General features: G+C 42.3%; 1 protein-coding gene across 1 annotated transcript in view; it reads right to left on the bottom strand.

The window, feature by feature from the left end:
• Nucleotides 1–16,295, bottom strand: part of akap11 (A kinase (PRKA) anchor protein 11) — a 60,471-nt gene extending 44,176 nt beyond the window's left edge. Inside the window, exon 1 of the mRNA XM_034185827.1 lies at nucleotides 16,141–16,295. The gene's annotated coding sequence lies outside the window, so the exon portion shown is untranslated. The remainder of the gene's footprint in view (nucleotides 1–16,140) is intronic.
• Nucleotides 16,296–23,351: the final 7,056 nt, after the last annotated feature.

Genomic DNA, 23,351 nt, shown 5'->3' with positions numbered 1-23,351 from the left:
GTCATGTTGAGGTGGCAGAGGGTTGTTGTGGGCAACTGGGGAAAGTAACTAAAAAGTAACTAGTAATCTAACTTAGTTACTTTTACAATTGAGTAATCAGTAAAGTAACTAAGTTACTTTTTCAAGGAGTAATCAGTAATTGGATTACTTTTTCAAAGTAACTGTGGCAACACTGGATACCGGTATATAAACCCTCCTATTGGTGCATAAACTGGTAGATCAGCCCTTTAGACATGATTGATTGTGGCCTGGACCAATGAGGTGAGGGGCAGGCTAATTACCCCTCCATCTCGGGCCTCGGTTGGGCTACACAGTGCGCCAGTGCCGGACAGAGCGATAACGAGTGATATGGATGGTGGCAAGAAGAGGAAAGGTGGCGCTGAAAGAGCCAGGGATCAGAAGAGAGTAGCCCTTCAGGCAGATGCTGCAAAATGTCTTAAAATAACAGACATGTTTGCTTCGCGTGGACGCGGAGCATCCACATCTGCGGCAGGCGGCCTCAGCAAGTGGCGGAGAAGAAGTTCAACAGGTGGACAAGGCGGGGACCACTACGGCCATGACGGTAAGCGAAGGTTAACTTCAGCTATTAATTGATGAACAGCAACCTAACTTGTTCATAAATCAGACATCTGCGTGTGAGAGAGACATTCTGATCTTCTGGGCCGAAGTAAAGTGCTGTCTAACTGGGTCATTCAGATATGAATTAAGGTTGGATATAATTTTCGTTCGTGCTAACTCTGCCAGTCACGTAACCTAGCCTAGCAATGTAACCTGTGCAAATGGTGTGCATGGCTAGCTACCATGCTGCTGCCGCCAGGATGTTTCTTTATTCTATTTGTGTGCCGGTCGTGCGTCGGTCATACGAAGTATGCTGTTTTACACAGTCTGCGGTGCGGTGGCGTGGTATAACGGCGTCCCTGTCTAAAATGTATTTTCCCAAGTCCTGGCATAATTTCACATACCTAAAATTTTACTTTAAATTGAGAGTCATTCTCTAAGTTGATTAGCAACACAAATTGGTAATAAAAGAAATCCTTGATGTTACTTGTAGCTTGTAGTGAGATAGACAACTATCTCCATCTTGTGGCCTTTTTGTGTATTGCAGTTTCAAAAGTTCAACCTTTGTATCCAGTCATTTCTTCCTTTATATAATGAATTGTATCACACAAGTAATTATATATTATTTATAGTATAGCCTACAGTCTTTCTATAACAAATGTTTTTATATAATTTCTATTTCTAAATTTAAGTAACAAGGCTGAATGAAATGACGGCTTATTATGTCTAAAAAGTAATGTGACCTACTGTCAATAGATCGTACTTTTGATAAGCCTATGATAACTGTATTTCGGGAGAACTTTTCATAATGCTTCTTATAGTGTTAAAATGTATGCGTCTCTTGGTGCACATTGATCGGTTAAGGGACAAAAAAAAAAAAAAAAAAAAAAAACTGTCACAGCACTAGAGAAGCTTGAATCTTCGACTGGACTGGGTTGCTTGATGCAAGGACGTTTCGCTTCAAATCACAGAAGCTTCCTCAGCTAAAATTCTTTCTCTGGTGGTCTGACTTCTGTCTTGACTCTTGTAGAGAAGAATAATCAAGAAGTCCCAAAAGCTGGAGTTTTAAACCTAACCTATTGTGCTGTAGTTAGCACCCTGGGTGCTAACTACAGCACAATAGGTGCTAATTAGAGCTATTGTTTAGTCACTAGCCTATAGCAGTCTGCCTCTCGGTAGGAGGGGTCTGGTTAGGTTTAAAACTCCAGCTTTTGTGACTTCTTGATTATTCTTCTCTACAAGAGTCAAGACAGAAGTCAGACCACCAGAGCAAGAATTTTAGCTGAGGAAGCTTCTGTGATTTGAAGCGAAACGTACTCGCATCAAGCAACCCAGTCCAGTCGAAGATTCAGGCTCCTCTACTATGGAAACCACCTGGACAACTGAGAGCCTACACAGAAACTGTCACAGCAGGCTTAATTTTTTTTCCCCTTCGATACCTGATGGTGGCCTGGTCTTGGTTAAAAATGCCCGGCCTGAAAAATTTCCCCAGTCCAGCCCTGATCTCGAGGACCAAACTTGGGCACCCCTGGTGTGAAGTAATGGAGAAAAATTAATGAACAGGTTGTGTCGGTCATGTGAAGGCACTTACTGTCAAAAGGGGAATATTTTCAACTTTTACCACCTGCTGCAGCAACACACAAAAAAAGAAATGTTTATGTTTAGTGACTCCCTACACATAAAAGGTTACAATCAGGTAAATTAAATTATTATCGGTTTCCTCTTCTACTTTAAATTTGTCCCTTCATGTAATTTGTCCAAACATCCGTAGCATCCAAAAACTGTTTTGACACTGCCAATGCACCAGACCATGGTTCAGGTTGATCAGGACCGACCACCTGTTTTGGTCAAACCAAATTTTGTTTTTTCGGCCCGGCCTATGGTACAAGGCAGCTTTCACACCTGTTATTTTAGTTCAGACTAAACTGAAAAGGTCCAAACCAAACAAGGTATGTGTGAAAGCACCCCAAGTGTTGGCTGCACACTGAGCTGTCATGAAATAGTTCAACATTCTTTAAAAGTTGATTTTGCAAATTATGGTTTCAAAGAAAAACTGGAGTCGACAGCACTTCTGCAGCAGTGCTGCTATAGCTTGGATGAGAGCTGTTAAACATTTAAAAGTTTGGAGCAGCTAAATATGCTGCAGACAGATGACTGTTTTCAGTCTGACACCTTTCTGAAGGTTCTAGCACCTTTGCAATGGCGCTCTCTACTGGATAGTAACAGCATGTTTAGTCACTGCATTCTTCCTGCTCTGACTCCCCTCAAAAACACACAGTGAGCAAAAGCAAAGTTCCATTTAAAAAGTAACAACCTTGAAACCACTGTCTTCCTACGTGAAAAGAAGTTTTCTTAGGTTGTTGGGCCTTAATGTCTGGCTAACATCAATAGGTTTTTATAACAAAGAATGACAAATATCATCCCACTGATAAACTTTATATCCAATAAACAATGCAAAAATCATTGCTCTTCCTTCGAGACTTAAATGGTTTCACACGTTAAGCATTATTAAAGTTTACAATTCTGTCTGTAGGAACCAAGCAGTAAACTTCAACGGCCTCAGACAAAGCCCTACTCGGAGAAGAAACAGTTGCAGTTCCTTGACTGGTCATTTGAGGGCAGCTCCAAAACTGAGCACACTTTAGAGCAGAAATACGTAAATATGTTTACAGCCTGGCACAAAAACGGTTTTGGTCTTGATGTATGGTTTCCTACGCCATGGCAACTGTATGGGGGTGAAGTTTTTTTTTTTTTTTTTTTTTATAACTTCTTAATTTAACGTGTTAAGCCATAAAATTCTTCATAATTGGGCTGCCGGATGCGGCCGTAGACTGCATATACGAGGTCTGTGAGAAAAGTATCCAACCTTTTTATTTTTTTCAAAAACCATATGGATTTGAACCACGTGTGATTGCATCAGCCAAGCTTGAACCTTCGTGAGCATGCGTGAGTTTTTTCACGCCTGTCGGTTGCGTCATTCGCCTGTGAGCAGGCTTTGTGTGAGCAGTAGTCCACCCCTCTCATCTATTTTTTATTGCAAATAAATGTCTGAACGATTTGGAGCTTTGCTGCATCAATTTTTTTCCAGAAACTGTGAGAGACCTCCAGGTGGACACCATTCGGAAAATTAATATGGCTTTCAGGGACGATTTTATGGGGATTACACAGATTAAGGAGTGATCGAGACGGTTTAAAGACCACCCACAACTGCTGAGAGCACGCCGCGCTCCGAGCGACTGGCTCCAACCCCGCTGGAACAACCAGATCATTTCCAATTTGAAGGCTTTGTTGATCCGGGATGTCGTCTGACTTCCACAAAAAGGCAGAAGGCGTGGACATCAGCACTTTTTCGGCACATTCCACTGTTACAGGAGTTTTTTTCATGGAAAGAAAAGCGGAGGGATGCGCCACGGAGCCGTTCATTACGCGGCACAAAACCACCTCCATGTTGGTCTCACAGGACGGCTTTCAGGTGGATTTCAGACGGCTGTCGGTGGCTTTTCAGTCGTGTGAGTATCCGAGAAATTGAGCATGAGCTGGACATGCCCCAACATGTTCTGTGAGGCTTCATCACGGCGTTGCTTTGCGCCATGCGGCTCCACCGCAACGCGCGGAACTCCACTCCTCTTTCCATGACAAAAACTCCTGTAACAGTGGAATGTGCCGTTCATTTCTAAACTGGACGCTGTCTTGATCCGATATGTCGTCTGACTAGCACAGGAATTGTGAAAAGACGTGGACATCAGCACTTTTTCGGCACACTGAGACAGACGTGCGGAGGAATTCCGCGCAGCGCGCTCTCAGCAGTTGTGGGCGGTCTTTAAACCGTCTGGATCACTCCTTAATCTGTGTAATCCCCATAAAATCGTCCCTGAAAGCCATATTAATTTTTCGAATGGTGTCCACCTGGAGGTCTCTCACAGTTTCTGGAAAAAAAATTGATGCAGCAAAGCTCCAAATCGTTCAGACATTTATTCGCAATAAAAAAACAACAAGAGGGGTGGACCAGTGCTCACGCAAAGCCTGCTCACAGGCGAATGACGCAACTGACAGGCGTGAAAAAACTCACGCATGCGCACGAAGGTTCAAGCTTGGCTGATGCAATCACACGAGATTCAAATCCATATAGTTTTTGAAAAAAATAAAAAGGTCGGATACTTTTCTCACAGACCTCGTATACTGGATAGAGTCTGCCTGACACTGTCCATTGGTATTCTACAGAGACCCAAAACAGCTGAAATGACCCCCTTGTTTGGCCATGTTGAGAGTCCCGCCCACACTGATTCATGGTGAACTCGTTAATACATAACAGGGTGAAACGTGGGTGGCTCCGTGTGTGACGAATAAAGCCTCAACACCCCCTCTCTTCGACTCCGAAGCAACAGCTAACATGCTAACTTCAGCTCGGGTGTTTATTAAATCATATTTTTGGGGAGTGTGAGTTGGTTCTCCTAGCGGTTTGTGTGAATAGTAAAAGTTATGAGCCGTGTATTTCCTCAGTAATCGCGCATGAAGTGGACCTACTAACAGCTGCTAAAAGTGATAGTTAGCATAAACATTAAATAAGATAAGAGTTTCACTCAGCATGAATTTTTTTCAGAGCCATCTTAGATGATCCGTCAAGATGTTTCACCACAAGACAGATTATTCAAGGTGTTTGTAATAACATATTCCAAAAAGACACAAAAACACCACCACAACAGCAAGTGACATCATTACAGTTGGAGGCAGAGTCACTGGACCCAGCTGCTGTCCCTCAAAGCAATGCCCATAATTATACAGAATTCTATTAATTAAAACATCATAAACTAAGAAGTTTGAAAAAAATTTCACCCCCATACAGTTGTCATGGAGGAGGAAAGTATCTCTAGAGAACAAAACCATTTTTTGTACCAGGATGTAAACATGTTTATTTCTGCTCTACAGTTGAACATTTTAACATAGGCTTCTACAGGAATGTGCTCTGGTTTGGAGCCAGCCTCAAGTGGCCAATCAAAGAACTGCACTTTGAGGTTGGGGTCCAAATAGGAGCTTGAGTGTTGCCACTTAGACGCGGCTGCTGGCTGTTGTGTGCGTGTGTGTGTTGGAGCATTTTATTATAAACACGTGGAATAATCTGTTTTGTTATTGTAGTGAAACATCCTAACGGATCCCTCCAGGAGGTCTCTGCACTGAGCCGCCCATGCTCCACCCCTTTATGCATTAATGAGTTCATTGTGAAGTAGCCAGAATCACTGCTGCCGACATGGCGACACACAGATATGGGCTTCATATCGTCTGTTCAGGGTTACCTACAGGTGATGTCACACAGTGCTTGTCCAGTATTTCTACAGTCTATGGCAGGACCATAGGACCCCCCCCCCCCCCCCCCCCCACACACACACACCCCCGGCGGTAGTGTTCACAGGTATCACAGGTTAGACCCGTCACACATAGCATGAATGGGGCCGAATGCCGAATCGTCCCACATCTGAAAAGTGTTGAGGTGTAGTCTGAAAAAGTTAGACAGCAGTCAACATGGGCGGGCCCATTCACGCAGCTGCCTCAAATGTTTTGCACATGTGCAAAACACTCGTGGCGCAGTCCAGGTGGGACTCCCATGGAACGGCAGTGTATGTGCAATCTGAGCGCAATCCCACAGCAATCTACATATTCATATGGTGTCATAACAGCATTCGGAACAATCTGATCACAGTCGAGGGGGAACCCGGAAATGGATCGGGCACGCCAAATCCTGCCGGCATGTTGTGCTTCAGGACTGGCATTGAGGCAATATGGCTAAACCTGAAACTAATTAGTCGAGGAGTTTGGGGGCCGCCTAGGTCCCCAATGGGGTCCAGGGGCAAAGCCCCAGCCTGGGGGCTGCGATTTTAGGCCTTTTCAAACCTGTTTGGAAAGCTCTCAGAAACACCCAATGTTTAAATGACCCAATGACTAAAGTGTAATATGTGATCTTTAATAAGCTATTTTCATGAAAAAAAGACACAAATGTGCAGTTTACTGCATTTAATTTTTTTCTCAGATGTGGTTTGACTGAAACAAAGTGTCATTAAACTTAAATAAAACAGGGATGAAATGGAGTCACTAGGTGTTCACAGGAAACAGTTATTTCTATATCTATTTATTTAAATTTATTGTTAGTTGGTTTTACCTTTTCTGTTGTGTTTTGTTTTATCAGGTTCTTTGTTTGTTTCTCTAAAATTGTGTTGTAGCAATATTAGTTATTATTACTATTATTATTATTATTATTAATATATAAATAAAAATAAATAAAAAAAATTACAATCCGTAATACATTTGACTCTTTTACAGCAACAAATGCTAAGCCATTAATTATTTATTATACAGAAAACAAATGCACACAGACTGTGCTGAGATGTGAACAGCTTAATGCTAACTTTAACATTGAAAACGCCATAGACATGCTAACACGTTAGCACCGGTCCCGTTTTTAAGTTATAAAATATATCTAAATAAAATTATCTTCACAGACGATTCCTTCACGCGTGCACGCATGTGAAAAAAAACAAAAACAAAAAAAAAAAACACACCAGCTGCTGCTGCACTTCCTCGCTTTCTCCCCCTCAAACTCTGTCATAATTGTGTTATAAAACAGTCACCATTTGTTTTATTACACATCTGTGTAATTAATAAAATTATCTTCACAGACGATTCGTTCGAGCGCGTACGCAAACAAAAAAATAATTAAAAAAAAACACCGGCTGCTGCTGCACTTCCTCGCTTTTAACCCCTCAAACTCTGTCATAATTGTATTAAATAAAAGACAAAAGGGACATAAGTCCTGCTCACAGGCTGATTGCCAGAGACAGGACATGTCCACGTCAAGTATAAACTCCAGACAGACATCTCCATGTCACTACATATCCACAAAGTGTCCTTCCATAGGAATTACATGGCAAGATGTCGCCTCCGCTGCATATATCCAGATCCAAAAGCCGGAAAAATACCAGGCCTGGTGCTTGTGCCACATATGTGCACCTCCACCGGATCCCATTCAGGGAGAGCAAAGAAAATACTGATATGCAACATGTATGTGGCACACATCCATCATGTGAAGTGGACATTGCACAATCAAACCAAAAGCACCGTCTCTCACCGCGAGTCAATGCGTCATTGTGTGCGTCAGAGGCTCGGTGTGACGCCCGCAACACAGTTGAATGGGATGTCACCCCTGTAATACACATATTATGACATGTTTACCATCGAACTCTGTTGGAAGAATGATGGTGGAACTGTGTCACCAGCCCATGAAATCATAAATAAACATGTAAACTCACCTCCGGTACAGTCCCGGTACAGCGTGTCACAGCACTAGGTGGACACCGGCCAGGCGCTGCAGCCTGTGGTGAAGTCCCTCTCTTGCCTCAGCTGTGCTGTGTGCTGAGGCTCACAAATGCCTCGTCCACAACAGCATAAATATATTCTGTGTCAGGCGCTGTCCCGCAGCGCAGCACAAACCGATGATCCCACCGGACAGCACGGTGCACAGCCCTTCCGTACACTCCTTGTGCACAACACATCACCCTCGCTGTGCTGTGTCCGTGAGCACAGTGTTAACAGTCCATCATAGAGCTGAGGTGGAGGCTGTGGGTTCCTACAAGCACAACAAACTGGACTGGACAACCAACACCAACCACCTGTACAGGAAGGGACAGAGCAGGCTGGACTTCCTGAGGAGGCTGCAATCATTTAACATCTGCAGGAAACTCCTATGAATGTTCTACCAGTCCGTAGTAGCCACCGTCCTCTTTTAAACTTTGGTGTGCTCGGGGAGCGCAGCATATCCAAGAAGGACACATCCAGGCTGGACAAACTGACCAGGTGGCCTGAAGCTGGGCTCTCTGGTGATGCTGGCAGAGAACACTGGACAAACTGCTGGACATTATGGACGATGCCAGTCACCAGCAACCAGAGGAGCCTCTTCAGCCACAGACTGCTCCTTCCCAAGAGCAGGATCAACAGACTGAGAAACTCCTTTGTCCCTCAGACCATCAGCCTGTACAACTCCTCACTCAGAGGGAGGAGGAGTAAAAGGAAGAGAGAGGACAGGAAGGAGAGGAACAGTAGTAGACAGTAAACCAATAGTGATCAGTATGTCTTGTACTTATATTTGTCTATTTTTTTTACTTTCACTTTTGATGCTGTGTGGTTCTTATGCTGTGTGCTGCTGTCCAGTGCTGCTGGAACCTCAATTTCCCTGAGGGTGTCTTCCCAAGGAATCAAAAAAGTTCTGTCTAATCTAATGTGTGAGACACACATGTCCATCCTGGCGGCGCAATGTCTTGCTCAGAGGTCAATGCACGTGAGGGAGCAAGTGGATGAGTGAATCAGTGAGTGAGTGAGTGAGTGACAGCACTCGGTGCATCCGTCTGGCAGTGTTTTTGTCCCCCTTCTGGCTGATTCTGCTTGATTCCTGTTCATTCTTGTTATGTGTGATGGGGGTCTTACAATTTGCACACTGCCTGCAAGATAAAACTGTCAGTTTTATCTGTGGATTGTCCATTCGATCCCGTCACTGGTTTTGGGGGGAAGGAGTCTTTTTACTGCTGAGTGTACAATTGTTGTGGGTGTCCGGTGGTGCTTTGTTGTACATGTGTTTTGGACATCCTGCTGCCCACTAAATTTCCTTTTTAAGGATAATAAAGTGAAACTTGATTAGAGTTGAGAGGGAAGAGGCCGCTGAGCCCCTTTAGATTCGAACCACCAGCAGAAAACCGAGTTCTCTGCTGCCTTTTAACGCTTTCATACAGGCCAAAGCTGTTCCCTGCTTGTGGCCCAGTCACACAGCACTTAATGAAGGGCAACGAAGCCCTGACAAAACAAGAAATCTGGACTTTCGTTGACTTTCATTGGCATTGTTTAACCTTCGCGCAGCTTCGTTCCTGCAGCTGGTGGTTCGTCAGGATTTTTACACTGTTGAAAAATTTGAACGAAGTGCAACGAAAACCTCAATTCGTCCATTTTTCCTTTTGCTGTCATTCTTGACGTTTTTTAATCGTTTGTTTAGTTTTTGTAACGTTACTGTTTAGTTTGACTTCATTCGACCAGCTGAATGTTTTCACACAGTGCAGAAGCCAGTTTGTGAGCGCTGCTGCTGCTGCGTTCATGTACCGTGGGAAAGTACAGGGCAAACTCAGTCTGTTTGCTTGGATTTTTTTTTATCTGGGTGGGGGGTCAGCTTCAATGGGCTCAGGCACCTTATATAGGCCACAATTAATCTTGTGTGGATACAATTAATTATTTTGCCACAAGCAACTGCTGAATTTGAAACAACAAAAAAGTTGTGTAATTTCCAATGGTACTTGAATGCAGCATTAGCAGCAGCAGCAGCAGCTCCTGCGTGCGCTCATTATTTTTTTTATTAAATATAACTATATGAATGTAGGAATGACAATCCAGCCCTTCTGTACATGTGGCAACAGGTAGATGATTCAGATGATTAAATAAAGAGCTGTTCTGGAAAGAAGAATTCACGTTGTGGATCAGCTGCAGCTGGTGGAAATAACCGCACGTGAGTCAATGCACATTCACACAGACTGATCAATTTACTGCTCTGATATATTCAAGCATCTTTACACTTATATTTATTCCAACTTTTGACAGTTTTCTGTTATAAATCAATATATATGGCTTAGTAACATAATACAGTGATACAGCAGTGACCACAGCACACCAGAGGTTTTTTTTGTTGTTGTTTGTGTTTTTTTTTTTAATTGGAGCAAGACGGTGCGCACAGCGTGTCGTCAGACAGTGAGGCTTCTGATGACGAAGGAGATGATCCCTCTTTTGTTCTGGACGAGGAACCAGAGCAGGTGGTCCACCGACGTGCACACAGATCTCCACGGCTTCTGTCTGCAGTTTCTCCAGGACTCAGGCACTATTAGTTCCATCCCAGTGCCGAGTCCTGGAACTCAGAGATGCAGGCACACACTGCTCCAGCTGTGGCTCCAGGCGCGTTTCATTTGAAGCGTCGATAACGTTAGCTTCGGTTTTGTTAAGTTCCTCTTTCGTCTCTTTTGTGCTCTTGCTTCGCAGGCTGTTCGGTGATAAAGCTCTTTCATCCACCTTTTGTCAACGAATTGTGACTTGTTTTACTTTTTCCCTTCTTCCCTCGTGTGAGTGGGCCATTAGGTTCTTAAAAAATTTGTGCAAAGTGTCTTCTAAAACTGAAAACGCTGTTTTTGGAACCTGATAACACCTCTGGAGTGATTTACAAGACATTTCACAGATGTTACAGTGCATGCTAACTTCCGCTCGTCAAACGTGTAAATATAACATGTTTCTTTACAAGATGTTTCATCAGTGTTATACGATGTAGGCACACAAAATTTTCTGCACACATCAGTGAGATCCTGCTGGTTATACTACAGCACTCAGTTTGGAAAAATATGAAAAAAATGAATTTTTGTGATTTTTTTTAATCATTAAAATAACTCATAAAATGAGCAATTTTCAGAAATAAGCACATTTACAGCCATCAATCAATTTTTTTGAACATTTTATTCCAAAAATCTGTGATAATAGGGCTTGTATTGTGGTGAAATATCCTAACAGATCATCTAAGACATCCGTGCTGCAGTATTTGCGGGCTTGTAGCAGGGGAACATGTACAGATCCTGGACACCACAGGGTAAAATGTGATATAATATCTGGAGTAGGGCTGCAACAAACGATTATTTGGATCATCGATGAATCTGACGGGGTTTCGACAAGATTAATCGATTAATCGGATTAGCTGTGAATTTTTTTAAAAACGTGCAAGAGAAACAATTTTTCTCTCCTTCCATCACTTTATTTAACAACAGAACATTATTTGAAAACTTAAAATACTTGAAAATCAACAAATTATCAAATGTCCCTTGGCTGTTGAGATATAAAATAAAGAATAAAACAGTTTATAATAAAGAACAAAAATAATTTCAAATGACATTGCTTTATCAAAGTGCTGAGTTGCCATAAAACAACACAAACATATAAATGTTATAAAATATATGGTGAAAAAACAGGCATTTTTGTTACTGCAAATGAGCAATTAGCATAACCAGTTAACCATAAAACCTAAATCAAAAACTGTAGCCGACTCATTATATGTGCAACATTCTCTGTATAACTTGTAAACTATGTGGTCATTTCACAATGACACATGTGACTCATGTCTCTTTCTCTAAAATTGTATTGCAGCATTATTAGTTGTTATTACTATTATTATTGGTGCTGTTATTATTAATATAGAAATAAAAATAAATTAAAAATTATATTTTGTAATTTGACTCTTTTATGACAACAAATGCTTAGCCATTAATTATTATACAGAAAACAAATGCACAAACATGCTGAAATGCCAGCAGCTTAATGCTAACTTTAACACTGAAAACACCATAGACATGCTAATGTGTTAGCATCTGCATTAGCATAAAATACATCTATCAACTGTTTCAGAAGACCATAACAGGTCAGTTTAACATAAAAAGGTAAATATTCCTCACAGACATATGCTCTTTAGGGTTTTTGTGGGGAAAAATTAAGATAAAGTGAAATAAAACAAATGAAACCAACGAAGCAGCAGCTCGAAGCACTCCTTCATTGGTTCAAGATTCAAAGCAAAGCAAAAGTTGATTATATGGAAGAAATGAAACATTTGCGGTAAAACAGTTATTTAGCAACTAATCGATGGCTAAATTAGTTGACAACTATTTTAATAATCAATTTTAATCGATTAACTTGATTAGTTGTTTCAGCTCTAATCTGGAATACAACTTTTTTGTTGCTCAATTCAAGAAAAAATATAACAATGTAATACCCTCTAATTTAAGGATCCTTGCATACACCACAGAGTTTTTTTCTTGTTTCTACCATTAAATGTCATGGAAATGCTGCCTCACCTGTATTTGTATTTTAAGAAATCTCCAGACATGTCTCCCCAGGAGATAATTACTCTAATGCTCAAAGTCTCGTGAAGCCATGGTACGCATTTTCAACACCTTACCGAAATTAGTTTTAATGCACTTCCATCAACAGCCAGTAATTCTATGTATTGCTGTGCTCCAGCCCAAGCCTCCTCCTTTTCAGTGGTGCACTGAAAACCTGAAACCTCTCTCATGGAGGAACTGCTTGAAGTCTCTCTCATTTCCACTTACAAACATATGCATACGTTTCTGCCGTGCTACATCATGAGTGTGTTGATGTGCTTCAACCGCTGATATTACCCAACAGCCACTGCGCTCACTAAACTCAAAAGGGATCAACTACACTGTAGTTAAGAAGGATCCTGGAAATATAAGCTTCTATTCTAAGACTTTTATTGTGAACTAGCAAAACCAAAAATATGTTTCCTTTGTGTTGTTTTTGACTGTAAAAGGAGCTCCATGCTGCACTTCAGATTTCATCTTAGATCACTAGTCAGAACTGTGCTGAAAACGAGGAATGAAAAGGATGCCATTTACCAAAAAACTGCATTGTTTACGATGCAGTCAAGCATTGCTGGGACCCCAGTTAACCAGATCATTCATAGACACGGACCATTCATAGACAAAAAAAAGACCATTCATAGACATTTACTGACTGAAGTCAAGTTATACTTACATCACATTTGTGTAGGCTTGTGGTCAGGTCAGAAAGGTAATGTCCTCACTTTAAAGATTACACTTTAAAGAGTACTGAATTTATTGAATTTATTTTGGCACACATGGATCCAGGCAATTAAAACATTCAAGGAAAGAAAAAAAGAGAAATTTGTCCAACAAAAAAAAGAGAAAATAGTCCAACAGCGCACCCATGCGGCCGAAAGGGGTTAGGCAGAAGCAAAGCGTTCAGATGCCTACCCCATTAACCAAAGAAATAAAAATTGTACATATGTATACAAAAAAAAAAAAATACATCCATCCAGTTAAATCCAGTCCAAAAGGAGTGGGGAAGCAAAAAACCCATTTATTCCCACTCCCTATTTCAACCGCTCAATCACTGCAACTCATAGGACACAATCCCAATGTTACCGAACAAACTACATTCACAATTCAGCAACTCATAGAGCAAAAACTCATTTTTCTTCATCAGTCACATATCTAGAGAACATCATGTCTTTATACTGATATTTAAACTGAATAATATTTGGACATCGCTTGAGTTCCTCCATCAGTTTATTCCATATTTTAGGGCCACAAATGGAGACACAGAAACCCTTCCTGGTCATCCGAGCCCCTGCAATTTTAAAATAATACAAGCCCCTCAGATTATATTTCCCCCTCTCTATGAAAAATTCTTGAATTCTAAAGGGTAGTTGCTTATTTTTCACTTTATACATTAATTGAATAGACTTAAACGCAATCATATCATGGAGTTTTAATATTTTAGATTTAATGAACAATGGGTTGGTGTGATTCCAATAATTTGCATTATGATTTGTTCTTAATCCTCTTTTTTGGAGAATGAATAATGGTTGCAATGTAGTTTTATAACTGTTGCCCCAAACTTTAGCACAGTAAGTCAGATAGGGTACAACCAATGAACAATACAGAGTATGTACTGCTCTGCAATCAAGAAAATGCTTTGCTTTATTTAACACTGCAATACTTTTTGATACTTTCTTTTGAATATGTTGAATATGAGCTTTCCAATTAATTCTTTCATCAATAATGACACCTAAAAACTGATTCTCTTTGACCCTTTCTATGTTTACCCTTTAACTGAATTTGTATGTCTTTTATATAATTTCCAAATAACATTATTTCAGTTTTAGACAAATTTAGTGATAATTTATTCATATCAAACCATCTCTTTAACTTTATCATTTCAATTTCTAAATCAGATAATAATTGTTAAAATTTTCTCCTGAACAAAACAGGTTTGTATTGTCTGCAAAGAGAACTGCTTTAAACAGATCTGAAACTTTGCATAAATCATTGATGTATAAAATAAATAACTTTGGTCCCAACACAGAACCCTGGGGAACCCCACAAACGATGTCCAGATATGAAGAACAGCAGTCCCAGAGTTTAACAAACTGCTTCCGATTTTGTAAGTAACTTTTAATCCAGTTCAGAGCCACCCCTCTGATTCCGTACAGTTCCATCTTCTGAAATAATATGTTGTGATCTATTGTATCAAAAGCCTCCCTTAGGTCAATGAATAAACCTACTACTATTTCCCTTTGATCCATATGTTTATTGATCTCTTCTACTGAATCGAGCAACACCAGCGCAGTGGATCTTTTCGCTCTATTGACTTTCATCAAGCATGTTGTGTTGTTCTATAAATTTATCCAATCTGTTGTTATAAAGTTTTCCTGTATCTTCAAAAATTGTGACAATAGAGACACAGGCCTGTAATTAGTAAAAAGATGCTTGCTACCAGATTTAAATAAAGGTATCACTTTTGCCACTTTCATACAATTAGGAACAATTCCAGTTTGAAATGATTTATTGAAAATATGTGCTAATGGTCTTGCAATTTCAGTAATTATTTGCTTTACTAAAGACATATGTACCTCATTATAGTCTGTTGACTTTTTACTTTTAATTAATTAATTGATTAATGTTTACAAAGTTTGCAAAATACCTGTCAGTCTAGGCTATATCAGAATATTCTATTACTGTTAATCCCAAAATGAATATTAAAATACGATGAACCATTTGTCGTGTATTATAGCTACATGTAAGATGTTTGCCTCATCAGCACCAACAGGCAGTAGCGATTGATGCAGCGTCTACACTTTATAATGTCTATGGTCAACTCATAATACTGATAGATCACACGTGTGTTAAAGGAAGTGTCACATATACCACACAAACATACACACACACATTATATATATATATATATATATATATATATATGCCATAAACCAGTCCACACCTGTGACAGTGCTGTGTTTGAATAAATAATGAATGGTCCTTGGTATGTCTATGAATAGTATTTTTTTTTTTTTTTTTTTTTGGTCTATGAATGGTCCGTAAACCGGGACAAGTTCATGTTGGCAGGTATATCGGTGTAGTAATTATTTTACTCCGTGATATCGGTATCGCCTCCACGCGCGCGCACACACACACACACACACAGGTCAGGTTCTAATTGTTTGGGACAGCATCATCAGCAGTCACAGGACAAAAAGGGTCCACAAGAACAAAAAGTGGCTTCACACACAATGAAGCAGCTAAATCACACCAACAAAAACACATCGAAGAACCTGATCAGATTTGGGAAGTAAAAATAGCCACAATGCCCCGCCTGCTCCTCAGGCAAACCCAGAGTGGGCCAGAAAAGATTCTGACATGTTCTTAAAACCTGACCATGTAGATTTCGGGGCTGTGGGTCGGAACTGGCCTGAACAGGCCGATCTGGTCCCAGGATGAGCCCAGAACACTCAGGCTCCAAGACAGACGGCTAACCACAGCTAAACGAACCCACAAGAGGAGGACAAACATGTCCCAGCTAGCGGACAGGCTGTCCATCAGTACCGGGGACTCGCTCGGCGGTGTCACCTGCGTTAGCTAGTTTAGCCACCGAGCTAACGTCAGCGACAAAACAAACGAAACTTCATCCTAATCCCAATCCTAATCCACTCACCCGTGCTTCTGATTTAACCAACGACCTCTGGTCACCGCCCAGTGTCCGGCAGAACCGACGGCTGGTTCTACTGCGGGAGTCCGAAAGGTCAGTTCGTCACCAGACAGCCGGCTCAACCGCAGCTTCGAAGCTTGTGTCGTGTAAAGAAGAGGAGAGCTCCGCTTCGAACCTTGTGTCATTTTGCGGCAGTGATGTCATTGATCTCGTTTGAAGCATCGTTTCAGGGGTGCACTGCCCCGCCCCCGAACCAGAACCAGAACCAGAAGTGAACCAGCACCGCTTCAGCTTCATATACGGTTAACGTTTCTGATATTAACAGCAGAACCATGAAAGTAAATCCCCTCATTAAAAACGAAAAACATGATCACCTGTCAGTGACGTTTACTGTCCAAAACCAGTCACAGTCAAGTAAAAACCACGCCAGCACCCAGTAATGACATGTTCATGATCAGACTAATTAAAGGAGCTGCATGGACAGTCAGGCTCATAAGTATTTGGACAGTCAAAGACTCTATCCACTGTAAAGACCACCTGTGTCCACACGGTTCAAATCCACTTAATGCACATCTAAAACCGACCTGCAGTCTGCACTTGTGAACGGTTTGTTGGTGAAACTGTTCTCACTGGACATCTCTGTCTTTGTCCATTCAGTATTATGGACTTCTGACAGTTCACCTTTAGTCAGATTGATTTCAACACACTGTATTTTTTTGCTGTCATGTTATTGAGGCGCTGCATGATGTTTAGATAGATAGATAGATGATAGATGGATACTTTATTGATCCCAGAGGGAAATTCAAAGCATCCAGCAGCTTACACATTAGACAAGACACACACATTGCACCAGATACACAAAATAGGGTTAAGTAACTAAAAGAAAAATGGACTAATCAATAAAAGCTACTAACTAAAAATAAAATAAATTTGTGTGCAAGTGCAGCATCCAGTCTCAGAGAATATGACGGAGGAGTAAATGTAGTAGTGCAGTAGTGAGGACGTAGCACAGGTGTAAACAGTACGCAATGTGAACAGTGTTGGTAGTGCAAAAGAAAGCAATAAAAGGTCAAACAGATGTGTCACAGGATTATTTCTTACTGAGATGGGAAGAGTTGAACAGTCTGATGGCCTGAGGGACAAAAGACTTCCTGAATCTGTCCGTGTGGCAGGACTGGGACAGCAGTCTGCCGCTGAATGAGCTCCTCTGCCTGATGATGGCGCTGTGCAGAGGATGCTCAACATTGTCCATGATGGCCAGCAGTTTACTGAGGGTCCTTCTCTCTGCCACTGATGTTAGTGTCTCCAGCTCTGTTCCCAGCACTAAACCAGCTTTCCTCACCAGCCTGTCCAGTCGCCCGGCGTCCCTCCTCTTCATGCTGCTCCCCCAGCAGACCACCACGGAGAAGAGGACACTGGCTACCACAGACTGGTAGAACATTCGCAGGAGTTTATGGCAGATCCTGAAGGACCCTACCCTCCTCAGGAAGTACAGTCTGCTCTGTCCCTTCCTGTAGAGGGTGTCAGTATTGGCTGACCAATCCAACCTATCGTCCATAAGTGTCCCCAGATATTTGTAAGTCTGGACCACCTCCACATCGACCCCCTCAATGGAGACTGGCTGCAGAGTGGGCCCGGACCTTCTGAAGTCCACTACCATCTCCTTTGTTTTGGTAATGTTCAGCTGCAGGTGGTTTGATTTGCACCACTCCACAAAGTCCTGTATCAGGTCCCTGTACTCTCTTTCCTGTCCCTCTCGCACACATCCCACAATAGCAGTGTCGTCTGAAAACTTCTGCATGTGGCACGACTCCGAGTTGTAATTGAAGTCTGATGTGTACAGAGTGAACAGAGCTGGAGAGAGCACAGTTCCTTGTGGTGCTCCAGTGCTGCTGATCACTGTGTCCGAGGTGCAGTTACTGAGTCTGACGTATTGTGGTCTTCCAGTTAGATAATCAGTGATCCAGGTGACCAAATGAGTGTCCACCTCCATCTCCATGAGCTTGTTTCTCCGTAGCAGGGGCTGGATGGTGTTGAAGGCACTGGAGAAGTCAAAAAACATGACCCTCACAGCGCTGTTACCCCTGTCCAGATGAGAGTGGGCCCTGTGAAGGAGGTAGAGGATGGCGTCCTCCACTCCCACCTTCTCCCTGTATGCAAACTGCAGTGGGTCCTCAGCATGTGTGACCTGAGGTCTGAGGACGCTCAGCAGCAGTCGCTCAATGGTCTTCATCACGTGGGATGTCAAAGCGACTGGCCTGTAGTCATTCAGCTCCTTCAGGTGTGCCTTCTTAGGAACTGGAATGACACAGGATGTCTTCCATGTGACTGGGGCCTTTCTGAGACGCAGGCTCAGGTTCAAAACATGCTGGAGGGGCTCCCCCAGTTGGTTGGCGCAGGCCTTAAGCATTCTGGGACACACTTTATCCGGGCCTGCTGCCTTCCTGGGGTGGAGTCTCCTTAGCTCTCTCCTGACCTGGTCTGCTGTGAAGGAGGGAGGACGGTGAGAGTGAGTGCTTGTTCCGGCTGACTGTGACGATGATGATGATGATGATGGTGGTGAGGATGGTGAGGGCTGATCCACTGTGGGTTTTGGTGCTGACGGTGATGATGATGATGGTGATGGTGGTGAGGATGGTGAGGTTGAGGATGAGGGCTGATCCACTGTGGGTTTTGGTGCTGACAGTGATGATGATGATGATGATGATGGTGGTGAGGATGGTGAGGTTGAGGATGAGTGCTGATCCACTGTGGGTTTTGGTGCTGACAGTGATGATGATGATGATGATGGTGGTGAGGATGGTGAGGGTGAGGACGAGGGCTGATCCACTGTGGGTTTTGATGGTGATGAAGTGATAACTGCTGCGGGAGGGGTTGATGGGGGGTTTGCAGAGGTAGAACAATCAAACTGTTAAAAAAGTCGTTAAACTGGTTTGCTCTGTCCACACCCCCATCTACTGGGCTGCGGCTGCTGTTTTTGCAGCCTGTGATGGTTTTCATTGCATCCCAGACCTCCTTCATGTTGTTGTCTTGCAGCTTTCTCTCCACCTTCTTCCTGTAGGACTCCTTGGCCTCTTTAAGGTGAGCCTTTAGTTCCCGCTGTACACGCCTAAGCTCCGTCCCATCTCCATCTTTGAACGCCCTCTTCTTTTGGTTTAGAAGATTCTTGACATCGCTGGTGATCCAGGGCTTGTTGTTTGGAAAGCAACGTACAGTTTTTATGGGAACAGCAACGTCCCTACAGAAGTTCAGGTAGCCCGTGATGCAGTGTGTCACTCCATCAATGTCCTCACCATGTGTGTCCTGCAGCACGCTCCAGTCCGTAGTCTCGAAGCAGTCCCTGAGAGCTTCTTCTGCCTCAGGAGACCAGATTCTGAATGAACGTGTAATAATGGGCTGCCTCAGTACCAGTGGTTTGTACTGAGGCTGTAGAAAAACCAGATTGTGATCTGATTTTCCCAGTGGTGGTAGTGGAGTAGCTGTGTATGCTTCCCTCACGTTGGCATACATCAGATCAATAGACCTGTTCTTTCTGGTGGGACAGTCCAAAAACTGATGAAAAGCAGGGAGAGTGGAGTTCAGTGTGACATGATTAAAATCACCAGAGATTGTGAAGAAGGCCTCAGGGTGTTGTGTCTGCAGCGCTGCGATGGTGGAGTGGTTTATGCGCACTGTGCTGGACCATCATGGTGAAGAAGGAATTGAACAAAAAGCAAGACTTTCAATTTCCCAGTCATTTTACACTCCTGTCCTCACCTAAGGTCATGAACTTTGGGGTGTGACTGAAAGGACAAGGTCACAGTGTGAGGATTTGACCTTCTGTTTGTCTTGTGAGTGTCAGGCGGGGTGTGCCTGACCTGCTACACTCTCACACTTGTAATCAATGTAATCCAGTGCAATTAAAAATACCGGCTCATTCATTCACTCCCTGCTAGTTTCTTCACATGGTTCCTATGCAGGCCATGCCCAGCCTCATTACCTGTTCCACCCACGCCTGTGGTACACTATGGACTTTTTGGACAGGCCCCTAGTTTTTTGGACTTTGACTCTTTGGTAAATAGTCACTCATTTCACTTAGTCAGTGTGTGGTTGTCTGTATGTTGGGGTCCATTTTATTCATCTGCATAACACAAATGGATGCAAGCAAATGAAATGAGGTTTCATTAGGTATCTGAACTTACAATCTTGGATATGGAGAAATGCTTGAATATCCGAGGAGGACTCAGAGTAGAGCTGCTGCTTCTTCAGATCAAAAGGAGCCAGCTGAGGTGGTTTGGGCATCTGGTGTGGATGCCCCCTGGATGGCCTTGAGGAAGATCCAAGACACGCCCGGGGGCTTGTATTTCCCAGCTGACTTGGGAACATCTGAAAGAGTATTTGGCTGAGGATAGGGAAGCCGGAGACGAGCTGCTTGGTCTGCTGCCACTGTGACCTTTACCTGGATAAGCTGCAGGAAATGAATGAATGAATGAATGAATGAATGAATGAATAGTTTGACACAGGGCATCTGTGAACTGAAGGCGCTCGGCGCCTTTGTGTCACCCACAGGTCAAGGACAGTCAGGGTCATAAGTATTTGGACAGTATAGTTGTGTTCCATGTTTGATGCCTTGCTGCTCCGGATAGATGATGACACACAGGACGTGCTGACAGCGTTCCCTCCTGCAGCGTCTGTGGCCCTGTTGTGCATGAAAGCTGAAGTTTTCTGTTTAGTCCAAATCTGGTCTTCAAACCCACACAGACATTGGGACAAAATGTCAAGGCCAGACAGAAAGGAACTGCACTTTGGTGGAACACAGTATATTTATTTATTTATTTTGCTGCCAGACTGTCGTGCTAACCGCTACAACACCAATCTGTGTTTCGCCATTACCCATAATGCAGTGTGGTATTTGCTGGGGCATGTGTAGAAAAAATGTATTACAAAGGTGGTTGTAATTTATAACTTGCAATTTAAAACAAAGTTTCAAAACCTCATGATTTTGTCAAATTAACTTATTTTACACCAATACCCTGCCTTCTGTGCACAAATTACTATTTTTACTACTTTTATGCTGGTCTCTCTTCAGTATCTTCAGCTCTTGCTACATTACTGAGCACTCCCTGTAGGTGGTGCTATGAGCTTCCCAGCACACATCAATGCTATGTGTCTGAATGTGACTGTTGATACACATGTGGACTCACAAGCAGTTAGTTTAGTGCACTTTACCTCCCAACAAGACGGCCCCTGGTCCCAGTCCACTTGTGGTTTATTACCCGACCCCAAAATATGGCCATCTGGGATTTCGAAGACTGCATCCGTCCATCCGTCCATCTGTGCTCAGCATAAGTCCAGTCCTATTACTGCCAGTCGTCAAATTCACAGGGACCATTCTTGGGACACAGACCTTGGACAAGTTCAAAGATGTCTAAGCTTGACCTATCCTAAGGGGTCAAAAGGTCACATTCTTTCAACACTCTTTCATTGATTACATGCTCATACGGCTGAAGGTATTTTAGCATTGCCTTCTATTTTTACTTTTACATGTAAAATTTGTGTCCACATGACACGTAAAGTTGTCCTTTACAGAATTAAATATATCACACAAAAATTAGTCATTCTTACAATAAAATCTGTCTGTATTATTAGCGCCTTCTTCACTCTGTGGATGAACACAATAGTAAAGTCGTGGTGAAGTGAGTGGAATACGATCATGCCTGTATCAGGTGGAAAGCGTATCGTGGGATAAACCCCACGACGACTGTGTGTTTGTTCACTTTTACAAAGGACGGTCTTTTACCGGCACAGTGGATTAGAAAAGTGCAGATAACAAGGACTGGTTCAGGTGCAGCGTCGTGTGTGTCGCTGACATTTCAAAGGTTTGGTTTTGAGGGTAGGTCACAATTGTCAGAATCTGTATCAGCCAGCATGGATGCACTTTATGACATCATAAAGAGCAAAAGTCATGAGTCTTGCTGCATTCGATACATCTCATTGAGAAGGCAGAAACTGAAATTCAAACCACGACCAACAAACCGTCATCAACAAACCTGTCACTGACTTCACTGCAGAAACAGAAGAGCAAAAAAGGGAGTGAAAAACAAAAGGATTTGACTGTTTTGGCAGCAACGGGCTGGATAACAGACTGCTGGTGAAACAGCATCCGCTGGTGAAGTAATGTGGAAGTTAAGGTTGAGAAATGTTTCCTTAGTTACTGATTGAGGAATTCCAACTTCTGCTGGCTTTTCTTTCAGTTTTCCTTGTCAGAAATGGGAAATGCCAAGTTCCCAGCTGTTCCTGAATGCAGCATGTGATTTCTGTCTTCTGCATCTGTGCTCACAGATGTCACTTTAATGTTATTAAAGCAGAACTAGAACTTTGACCCGCGGGGAACCACGAGTTCTAAATGTGGTCATTTGTATGATATACTGAGGTCAGCTGACTTTTGTGGAAAATCTGTTTCCAGCTATGCTACATTTTTTAGGTGTTGACATAGAAAAATGTCTTGGCTTTTATGAAATTACTGAAGGTTTAATCTGTTTTCAGTTGTGTTCAATTTTCTAAAATGAGTTTTTGTTGTCTTTCTGAACTTTTCTGAAGCTGCTTAACCAGAACAATATTCCATGTAAAGAAATGACCAATAACTTGTGTCTGATGATTTGCGGACGCTAATGCTGAATTTTACGGTAGCGAATTGGGTTTTACCAGCGATACGTTAGCCTCACAGAAACCTTGCAGGTTTTTATTTTGAAATACAGGCTCTTATTGTGGAAGTGCAAAATAAAAAAGCTTATTGTTTTCAAAAATTACTGATTTCCCAAAAAATGTTGAAATGATCACCTTGCTGTTTTCAGGACTTGAATCCTCATAACAAAAATACATAAGAATGCCACAAACACACAGAGGCCACGCCCCTTTTATTATATGGATTGTATGAGAACACTCTGAATATCCATTTGGTTTTATTGAAGAAGAAAGATATGAACAGGTGGCCCATTTGAAAGCACCTCCACAAAGTACAAGAAAAGCTCGACCATTCAGAATACAAAAATACACATCTTAGTGACTCCAAACTGTCACAAATAGTTAACCATGCACTCGCACCAGAAGAAGGCACAGAAAACAGTCACGTAATAGCCACAAAAATGATCTATTACTTTACCAGAATCATCCAGAGTTAATACAGGTGACAACATGATGTCCCAAAGTGAACACATAACAAACACCCGACCACTGAA

The sequence above is a fragment of the Thalassophryne amazonica genome, chromosome 14 (genome assembly GCF_902500255.1).
Source record: "Thalassophryne amazonica chromosome 14, fThaAma1.1, whole genome shotgun sequence".
In the NCBI taxonomy this organism is placed as follows: Eukaryota; Metazoa; Chordata; class Actinopteri; order Batrachoidiformes; family Batrachoididae; genus Thalassophryne; species Thalassophryne amazonica.
The sequence above is the reverse complement of the archived record's forward strand: the minus strand, read 5'-3'. Positions and strand labels throughout refer to the sequence as shown.